Consider the following 8,354-nt stretch of genomic DNA (forward strand, 5'->3'; position numbering starts at 1 on the left):
CATATGTCCCTTTAAAGGAGCATTTGATTGAATTTTTTTTAATCTGATGCTTTTTAAAGATTTTTTTAATTACTTGAGAGAGAGTGGGGGGAGGGGTGGAGGAAGAGAGAGAATCTCAAGCAGCTTTCCCACTGAGCCAGGAGCCTGACTTAGGGTTTGATCTCATGACCCTGAGATTAATGACCCGAGCCAAAATCAAGAGTGGGACACTTAACTGACTGAGCTACCCAGGCGCCCCTAAGCTAGGTTTATGATCTCTGGTTTTTAATTTGAAACCTTCAGGCCATTGACATATAATGTAATTCCAGCTATAATTTAGTTTAAATTATCTTATTGTTTACCCTATATTTATTTTCCTTTCTAGTTTCCTTTTCCTCTATTTCGTAGTGTTTAATACTATAATTTTTGATTTTTCAATTTTTACCCATTTCACTTGGAAGTTTAACATTCTTTTGTCATTTTTGTAGTGTTTACTATTCAGGTTACAACATATACTTTTGCTTTATCACAGTTTAACATAAATCAGTTCTTTTGCATTTCATTGGATAACACTCATATCTTTCATAGTTCAATTCTATTAATGCCTCTACTGATTTATTGATATGCATTTTAATCATATTATATAATATGTTTGTATAATATAATTATATAAAATTTTTTTCAAAGAAATTATCACTATATTATACAGTCAATATTCATTTAGATTTTCCTCCATATTTTGAAATTTCATTATTCTTCATTCTTCTTGCATCTATATGCCTTCATCTCAGATCATATTTTTTGACTTGAACATAAATCTTTAGTTTGAGTTGGCTGGTGACAGATTTGCTTAGCTTTTGTTTGCATTAAAATGTCTACTTTTAACTTCCATTTCCAAAAGATAAGTTTTTTATAGACACAAAATTCTAAGTATGCAGTTATTTTACTTCAATACTATGAAGATAGAATTTCACTTTCTTTAAGCCATCATTATTTCTGTTTGAACATTATATGTCAGTCTTAATTACGCTCATTTTAAGATAATCTGTTGTTTGTCTCTGTCTTCTTTAAATATTTTCTCTTTATTTGTGTTTCAACAGCTTTATTGTGATGGACCTGGGTTTGGTTTTCCTCATACCTCACTATGGTTGGCATATATACATACTGCTTCTTACATCTGTGACTTAATGTCTTATGTTACTTTTAAAATTTCTTGAACATTCTATCTTGAAATACTATTCTGCACTGTTCTTTCTCCTTTATAGGACTCCAGTTAAACATGTTTAATATATTTACTGAATACCTTTTAAATTTGTTCCATCTCTTTCTATATCCTTCATCATTTTGTCTCTCCATACTTCATTCTGGATATTTTTTTCAGACCCTTCATTTATTTCTCTGACTCTCCTTTCAGTGTGTCTCTTATGCTGCTAATACTGTAATTGTTCTTAATTCTGGGTATTGTGTTTTTAAGTTTTAGAATTTTCATTCATTTTTTTTATATTTTCAAATTCTTGGCCAAATTTTCAATTTTTTATATTTTCTTGACAATTATAGGCAAGATTATCTTAAAGTTTAACATCTAATAATGCCATTATCTGGATTTCATGTGGATTTTTAATGTCTTTTTTTATTCCTTCATTTTTAATCATATTATCTTATCTCTTTTTTAAGATTTTATTTATTTATTTGGCAGATAGATCACAAGTAGGCAGAGAGGCAGGCAGATAGAGGAAGGGAAGCAGGCTCCCTGCTGAGCAGAGAGCCCGATGCAGGGCTTGATCCCAGGACCCTGGGATCATGACCTGAGCCAAAGGCAGAGGCTTAACCCACTGAGCCACCCAGACGCCCCTATCTTATCTCTTTTTAGACTAGTTATTCTAATTTTTTTCAGGAAACTATATGTAATACACTGTGGATTTATTTACTTCAGTCCTAGAATGAAGTTACTGTTCTTCATGAAAAAAGTTTTTTTCATTTGTTTTTCCTGATAAACTGTCAGACAGCAACAAACAACCCCAAATACCTTTAATCCCATTGGTGGTTGAGATTATCAATCTGGACTTCAGTCCCTTAGAGGACTGATCTAGTTTCAATTTGCCCTTACTTGCCTTCTATAGTTCTTGGAAGTCCCTACTTAAGCCTGAGTGGTTGGCTAGGATCTCCTCTCCCTGGAAGCCCCACTTTCAACATTTATATACTTAACCTTATGACTCTGTAGAAAATCTGTCACAAATGTGCCAGCATTTAAGCATTTTATGTGTCTCCTTAGGAATCATCAATTGCTGCTCAAAGAGAAGTAGCCTCAAACATTGGGATTGCCTTCTGGATTTTCTTTTACCCTCTGATCTTTGCTCCATAGAATCTTATAGCATTGCAAGCTCTTTGATGCCTTCAAATAGTATTTTATTTTAAATGATTTTTTTACACATTTCAAGTTGTTCTTATTTGGAAGTTTGGTTCAATTTAGCTCATCTGTAAATGCTGGAAACAAAACTCTAAATTTATTTCTTTTTTCATGCTTTGTTTGGCATAGTCCTTATAATCACTATCTTCTGCACTGTGCTTTCTCTAATGTCTGGAAGATAAGTTAACAAGAACAGGAAAACACATGTAATATGCTTTCCATTAAGTTTTCCAGATGGATGTGTCTGGCCATCATGGAGTCAGTACCTCAGATAATTTTCTTACTTTATTATATTACAAGCACACATCATCATCTTATCCTCCTATTTTTGACTATTTGCTCCTTTTTCTGAGGCCCTCAGTTCAGTCACTCTCATATTTCAACCATTCCACTGAAAATAGATTCTGGATCCCCACTCCACTATATCTTCCTGTTTTAAATAAATACATATATTTATTAGAGGCAATGCTATTCTGAATATAAATTTAAAAGTTAATTGTCGGGGCACCTGGGTGGCTCAGTGGGTTAAAGCCTCTGCCTTCGGCTCAGGTCATGATCTCACGGTCCTGGGATCGAGCCCCACATCGGGCTCTCTGCTCAGCAGGGAGCCTGCTTCCTCCTCTCTCTCTCTGCCTGCCTCTCTGCCTACTTGTGATCTCTGTCTGTCAAATAAATAAATAAAATCTTAAAAAAAAAGGTAATTGTCTAATCAGAATGCAAACTCTTTAAATTTGAGGTGCACTGGTGAGTAAATAGACTCCTTCCCTCACTGTTGATTAGCATGCAGAGGTGTAAAAAAAAAATATATATATATATATATATGTATGTATGTCACTTATAAAAATTTCTTAAAATTGGTAATATTCATGTTTTGACCAAAATAATCTACTTATGGGAATTATTACATGGAAAACAATAAAATATATAGAATGTGTATATAATCTTTTTCATAATAGCTTATTGTAGCAAAACCTTGGATTTGTTAAAATTTGAAACTGTAGGGCGTCTGGGTGGCTCAGTGGGTTGGGCCTCTGCCTTTGGCTCAGGTCATGATCTCAGGGTCCTGGGATCGAGTCCCATATCTGGCTCTCTACTTGGAGGGGAGCCTGCTTCCTCCTCTCTCTCTCTCTGCCTACTTGTGATCTCTCTCTCTGTCAAATAAATAAACAAAATCTTTTTAAAATTTTTGAAACTGTATTAGTAGGTTAATGTTTGTGACAATTAAGATTTTAACTGAAATGATAATCTAATGTACAAATTATATGAAAATCAGAAATTATTATTTCTACATTTTTAAAATATAAAAAAGGTATGTTTCAAATTGATGTTATTTATTTTTTCCTGAGCTTCCAGCTCAATGAAATTAAGCCCTCAGTTCTTGCTCTGGTGAATAAGTTATCTTAGTTTTAATTTCTACAATGCCTTTAAAGAAAAAGCGTATTAATTTGACAAATAATAAAAATCTATTAAATACTTCTGAACATGCAATGGCATAAAAATTTTGTTAAATAAAAAGTGCTGGTTAAATAGATTTTTTGCTGATGATCATATTTTTATATATCTATATATAAATGCAGATATCTATATCTGCATAAATGCACAATATATCCCAGTAGCATACAAACATAAAATACCAAATATATTCACATATCTTTCCCCCTCATTTGTTTGTTAAAGAAACTCGTTCATTGCATCCTAATGCTGAAACAAGAACTTAAAAGTCTTTTTTTTTAAAGAGTTTATTTATTTATTTGACAGACAGAGATCACAAGTAGGCAGAGAGGCAGGCAGAGAGTGAGAGGGAAACAGGCTCCCCGCTGAGCAGAGAGCCTGATGCGGGGCTTGATCCCAGGACCCTGAGATCATGACCTGAGCTGAAGGCAGAGATTTTAACCCACTGAGCCACCCAGGTGCCCCAAGAATTTAAAAGTCTTGATCAGACACAGGTTTGATCCTTTTGACAAGACTTCTTCATAGACAGTGCCTATAACATAACACATGATGTCTGATTTGTGTGTGTGTGTGTGTGTGTGTGTGTGTGTGTGTGAGATATTTACCAGCCATTTATCACCATTGTGCAGGTTCCTTACTTAAGAGTTTTAAAATGATGATGCTCAAATTCTATCATGCCTTCTTATATTAGCTAGAATACACTTATAAAGAGAAACTCCATCACCAATAAATTTGCTATCTTTATGTACACCTTATACAGAAAAAAAGAATAAATATTTGATTCTTCCTCTTTATTTTTAAATTTTCAAGAAACTAAGTTGATTTACTGACCTTCTCCAAATGTCAACAACAAGGTTTCTTTTTGTTGCTGTTATCATGATGAACTCACCTTTTAACATTTTGATGGGCTTCAAGTCCTCTATAGCAAAAGACTGACAAGTTTTGACTTATGCTTTAAAATATCACTTTGCCAGCTGAGTTAAAATAGTGAGGGAGCATAGGTGAAAACAGAGGGACCAGTTGGAAGGCAATATAATACAGAAGACTGATGTTGGTAACAACCAGGTTAGTAGCGATAGAGGGGGTAAGAAGTAACTAGACTGGACATATTTTGAGGGCAAGCCAAGAGAACTTTTTGATAAGTTTGGTGTGAGGTATGAGATAAAGAGAGTACTCTAGGCTAACTCCAAGTTTTGGACACTAAGCATATGGAATTTCTGGTTCAAATACTTTAATTTCATTTCCATATGCCATACAAGGAAAATATCAAAAGTTGCGAGTAACAGGACTTTTCTGACAGAGGGTCACACTGTGAAAGTAACCACTTCCCAAAGGAGTTAATCCAAAGCCTGTTCATAATCAGTGCGTCATGGAGTGACCAGGAATGAATAGATCTTTACTCATAAGCATGCTCTGAGACAATGTGGAGTAATTAATATACAATGTGCAACACACAAACCTAGAGAAACTTAAATGTTAAAACCCAAGAAAATCTGGTTCCTAACCATCTAATTGCCTTAATCCTCCCTCCCCCAAAACCAGTAGTATAACTACCAACTGGTACATTGTTTCAGCTGAATTCCTCTGAATAGTAAAATATAGATACCCTTAGTGACCCTACTTTGGGAGAGATAATTGAAACAATCTTATTTCTGTAGATTCCAGAAAAAAATTTCCAAATATTGCCACATAATGAATTAGATATGTTGTGGTGGCAAGTGTGGGGTCCAAAAAAGAAAAACCGTAGGAGTGAGTAGTGTGAAATATTAAACACACACACACACACACACACACACACACACACATGTTTGGGATCCTGTAAATTTGAATTCCATTAAAATTTATTTCTAAAGTAAAAAAAAAGTTTATATCCATACCCAAGGCCATGATATCTGATAAAGCAGACTTTGGAACAAAGAAAATTAGAGGCATAGAGGATATTACAAAATGGTAGAAGGATAAATCAACTAGCAAGACCAAACAATCTTTAATGTGTGCACATCAAAACAACTGAATCTCAAAGTACATGAAGTAAAAACTGATGAGGTTGAAAGGAGAAATGACCATATCCACACTTATTGTTGGAGTCTCAACACCTGTTCTCAGGAAGTAATAGAATTAGTAGAGATAAAATTATCAGCAATATTGAAGAGCTGAATAATACAATCAATACAGTAGCATAATCTACATGACATATACCAGAATATTCTGCCCAACAACAACAGAGTATACATTTTTTCAAGTTCCCGTGCAACTTCATCAAGATAAACCATCTTCTGGGCCATTAAATAAACCTCAACAAATGTAAAAGAACCGAGATAAAGAGTATGTTCTCTGACTATAATGGAATCAAACTATATATCAATAACAGAAAGCAAACAGAAAAGTAAACACTTGGAAATTGTAGTTGACATCTATCATTCCAGTTCATTGTTCAGATCCTTGTTTTAAAACCTAGAGGTTAGGGGCGCCTGGATGGCTCAGTGGGTTAAGGCCTCTGCCTTCAGCTCGGGTCTTGGGCCCAGGGTCCTGGGATCGGCCCCGCATCGGGCTCTCTGCTTGGCGGTGAGCCTGCTTCCTCCTCTCTCTCTCTGCCTGCCTCTCTGCCTACTTGTGATCTCTCTGTCAAATTAAAAAAAAAATTTTTTAAAAACCCTAGAGGTTAGAAATAATGGTCTCCTGAGCTAAAGGACATTTTGTTGTGGACCAGCATAAGAAGTCCCAGGGAAGACCAAGAGAGAATGGTGGGAAATTAAGAAAAACAAGAGTCAGAAAGCTCGGATTGGGAGGTCTCCATGGGCTGATGACCCAGTGGAGTGCCAACATACATGAGAGACTTTATTTTATAGTTCAATAACAAGAATCAATAAAATAATTGATTTTATAGTTCAATATCAAGGAGCTCAAGGTCAGAGGACCACAATTCAGACCTCATGGCCTTGCTTAAAAAAAAAAAAAAGAATTTACTCAAGCATATTTACAGAGGAGCTCAAGGACCATGTCAGCTTGACCCAGAGTGCTTATGTAAGCCTAATCAAATAGTGAGTGAACTGCTGGGATTGAGGGATATAGCCCTTGGCAAAACTCCCTTGACTGCAAGGACCGCGTCAGCTTGCAGTCAATTCTCCACAACATGTCAGGCTGAACAAAAGAAAACTCATTCTGGATACTTCAGAATATTGTTGAGAGCAAGATTAGAAGGAGAGGGACAGTTTAGAAGGCTGTTACATCAGTCTCACCTGACATTAAAGCTTGTACTATACTAAAAAAGAAAGTACAGCTTGCTGATGTTAATGAAATCAGCTTCATAGTTTATTGGACTTGGGAGGTGAGAGAGAGGTTGCCTACCAGGTTGTGGTGAAGTTGTTAGATTAAAGAGGTCTGAAAGAAGGCAAGATTCAGATGCCTTTCTAGTGTATAACTCATGAATGTTCATACTTCTGTTCTTTATGACTACCACTCTATTTTCTAAATGGTTCTACATAGTTACCTTCTACTTATGATTTCCTCCCTGATTATGCCATCTGTCAAATAAAGCTCCCATATCTAGACAGGTAGAGAAATTTGCTTTGTGGGGTTTGTATGATTGTTCTATCCAGGCAGGTTGACACTTCACTTGCCCTACCATGCTGTTAGACCAAGATGAGGTATATAGTATGAAACCACTGATGTGTCTTCAAATTTGTATGTTTTCTTTCTTAATTTTGAAATTAATTTCATTTTAAATTTATTTTTTATTTATAATAAAAATGATGGTAGCTCTCATTAAAAAAATAAAGGCAAAGATTCTTCCTGGGGTAATTTTGGCAAAGGGAATCTTCATTATAAACATGTGGATATGAGCTTCATCATTCCCATCTTCAGGAGGACAATGGAAAGATAGCAATGTGGTGTCCCCAGTGAGACTCCCAAATAAGAGAGTAAGTGATCAGGCAGCCTAATTTACAACAATCACCCCCTGGGACTCTGAAACATTTTTGTTCTCCATAGTATTTTTCTTCTCTCACTGAAAGTGAAGAGTGATAGAACTGGAATAACAACTGAGCAATTCTAATTGTAGGCCTGGCATTATTGAGGTGAGAATATTAGAAAGTTTTGTAGCATTTCTATGCATTTCTATATATTTATGGACACTCCCTTCTACCAACAACTTCTCCACAACACTCTCTTTCTACTTTCCAATCCAGCAAAGCAGTGTAAAATGGCATAATGAATTCCAAGACAGAACATTTCCAGAGAGGGATATGGAGAACACACAGGATGGAAGCTCAGGGGGCTGGTTCAGGATCACAGTAAGTATCCTGACCAAAAAATAGGGAATGTGCAGGACAGGCAGATCAACGGGAGTTGTGTTGGTCTTATACAGAGATGCTAGGAACTTCGTTGAGGACAAAAGGAGTTAACATCTTTGATCATCTAAGGGTATGTTCACACAAACAATTCAGAAGGAACGGGTTGACTGAAGGGAGGTCACAGGAAATTGACTAAAGGCAAAGGGGAAAGTACTGCCGAGGAT

This window comes from Martes martes (genome assembly GCF_963455335.1).
Source record: "Martes martes genome assembly, chromosome: X".
NCBI lineage: Eukaryota > Metazoa > Chordata > Mammalia > Carnivora > Mustelidae > Martes > Martes martes.